This window comes from Etheostoma spectabile, chromosome 21, assembly GCF_008692095.1.
Source record: "Etheostoma spectabile isolate EspeVRDwgs_2016 chromosome 21, UIUC_Espe_1.0, whole genome shotgun sequence".
NCBI classification, from domain to species: Eukaryota; Metazoa; Chordata; class Actinopteri; order Perciformes; family Percidae; genus Etheostoma; species Etheostoma spectabile.
The window spans coordinates 3,874,600-3,877,500 of NC_045753.1; the positions used below are offsets into that span (position 1 = coordinate 3,874,600).

Below are 2,901 nucleotides of genomic sequence, written 5' to 3' on the forward strand. Positions count from 1 at the left end.
AGGGCCAACGGACAGGAATGTGTCTCTAATTTTCACATGAATAAATTCAACTTCATGACATTTCCACCTGCCATCGGGAAGGATTTCTTTAGAGCTCAACTTGACTCTGCAAATTGGCATTTTGATCGAACTTATTAACATGAGTCACACAGCACTGCCTGATTATGTATGTTTCATCGCGTGCAATGGAGGACAGCCCCATGTATTAATATTTGTTTAAGAAGAGTTTCAAGAGAGATCGTAAGCACGTTGGATCCTATCAACCATGACATTGTCAGATTCATCTCTGTTTAAAGGTAAATCAAACCAAAATGCATCAAGGTCCACCGAATGATGATTTGTCGGGGCTCTCTTGTTGAGAAATATGTTGCTAAGGCTCAAACCCTATGACGTTGATTGTCCTGAAGCAATTTTTAGAGTGATGTATCCTGAATGCGAGGCATGACTTATATATGAAAAGCACCTTGCAGGGACATCTTAGGCTCAGAAATGGTCTTTTTCTAAACGAGGTGATCACCCTTATCAATATTTAAAGCTCAGAGTATTGACACTAACCTGATTTAAAAGAGGTTACGCAGAGGCCATTGTAATGATTCCCTGAGCTTTCACATGCAACACCAGATGGGTTGGCTCTTATAATAAAATATTGGTTGATGGCAGACGTTATGGCCAATGAGTATTAAGATAATGTCTGCACACTGGGTTTCTCTTTGTCCCTCTGTTGTTGCTGGGGATATTTGGAATCTGCCCTGTGGTGTAGCTGTAAAAAGAGACATATAGACACAACTATACCAAAAATAATTCAAGAAATTTCATAAAATTCTATTTCCGTTCTTCTAATGTTCTCAATGAATTTTTTTGCAAATACATTGTTTTTGTAAACATAGCTGGCCTGAAGCAGAAGTGAAATAAATGGCTGGTTTAACCCCTACAGCATCAGGGTTCAGCAAGTATGAAAAATTCTGAAAAGGATTCTTTGATACCCTAACTTTATAAAAAACCTTTTTTTTGACTTTTTTCTTTATTATAGAATTTTAGAAAAAGTGTAAACAACAAGGGTGTTCCCAAAGGGCCCTGTCTTTCTAATGTTTCCACAGATACAAAATGTCACTTTATGATGTTTTTAACTTACATTTTTTTCTCCATTGGTTTGGTCATTTCCTTGAAACAGAAATTACATTCTAAAAACTCAAATCATTTGGGAAAAAATTTTCTTACAGTTTAGCACACATAACTCCTTTTCAAAAAGCCAATTTTCCCCCCCAAAAAATTCACTCATGCTTCAAAACTAAAATTTATTTTTCATAAAAAAATCAGTGCCACCAAAAACGGCAAAGATCCTTCTCAATTTTCTTTGTATTTTTTCGAAAAAGCCGGACGTTTTCCCCCAACCCTTTGGGCTTTTGCCAAAATAACGGTGGGTTGCACAAAACCTGGGTTTCCGCAAAAACTCATACCCCAAAAGTTTTGTCCCTTTAGCATTTTGTAACACGGCAGTCGAATGTTTTTGTTTTTGTCATATGCAAGGGCTGGAAAATCCCCATACCCCTTTCCTTAGCCCAGTCTTTATTAAAAATGGGGACAACCCACAAAGCGGAGCTTGAATCGTAAGGTTCTATCTCCGTTTAGGGTAGTTCTGAGATATTGAGCATCAAAGTTTTACATCCCAGCTGACAAACCGTTATGTAGTATAATCTTCTATTATAGCCTTATCTATACATGTAATCTTTTTTTTTTTACAAAAATAAGACCACACAGGCATTATGTATAAACACCTAATGGATCAGATTGTGTCAAAAACTCAATGTCGACCATAAGTGGAGACATAACCTTATAATTCTAAGCTATAGTTATAGTTTATTTTGTCCAATGTTTTTCATTGTCCTTTTTTAGTAACATAGCATTGAGGTAGATATAGTCACACCACACACACACCACACACACACACACCCACACACACACAAATGATAGGTAAATATCAATGTGTAAATACATATAATTCTTGCTCTATGAACAGTGTCCTGTCCTATACACAATATACAGTAATTGTGCTGGTCTTGCATTGTCAAGATCTTTCTAACATGTTGGGAGCATTCACAGTCCTGGACAGCACCTGTCATGTAACTAAACACACTGTTTGATTGGTCATCTGAGTGTGTGAAACTCCTCCTTCGTAGTAAAAGTTCTAGTTTCACCTGACTGTCAATTGCTGTGAAAAAAAAAAAAATTATCAAATGTTCCAAGGGATTCATATGTGGTATTCATGGTATTATGTTCTTGACTCATTTGACAATTGAACAGACTATTGTGCATGTAATGGCTTATACAATGAAATGATGCTGACAATTTTTGGAGTGAACAACCATTAGACCGAGAATCAACATCAGTTTAGATCAGCAAGATCTATTCACTTGGAAATTGTGCTAAATGTAGGCTACCTGTACTTAATCATTTGCAAAGATGTACTGAGACATTGAGGCATGTACTTAGGCTTTTGGCAATTTGATGAAATGAATGAGAATTCAATTCTGTTGTGAACAATTGCCAAGCATTTTTGAGGTTTGTCCTGTTGTTTTGAGAATGTAATTCTGTTTCAAGAATGAGCCAAACCAATGGAGAAAACTGTAATATGAGTTCCCCCAGCCTGCCTATGGTCCCCCAGTGGCTAGAAATGGTGCTAGGTGTAAACCGAGCCCTGGGTATCCTGCTCTGTTTTTGAGAAAATGAAAGCTCAGATGGGAATCTTGTCTCTTATGAGGTCATAAGGGGCAAGGTCACTTCCCCTTTCTCTGATTGGCCCGCCCAGAGAATTTGGCCCACCCATGACGATTTAGGCTGCTGTATTTAACAGTGAGTTCATTTCATTCAGGTGTGAGGAAGGTGGATCAGAATAGACAGGGG

At 37.6% G+C, this 2,901-nt stretch overlaps 1 long non-coding RNA gene across 1 annotated transcript in view; it reads right to left on the minus strand.

Annotated features, from left to right (window-relative positions):
* Positions 1-1,614: 1,614 nt before the first annotated feature.
* The window catches only part of LOC116671449 (uncharacterized), a 12,124-nt gene continuing 10,837 nt past the window's right edge, over positions 1,615-2,901 (minus strand). The window contains exon 3 of the long non-coding RNA XR_004327274.1: positions 1,615-1,670. This is a non-coding gene — a long non-coding RNA (uncharacterized LOC116671449). The remainder of the gene's footprint in view (positions 1,671-2,901) is intronic.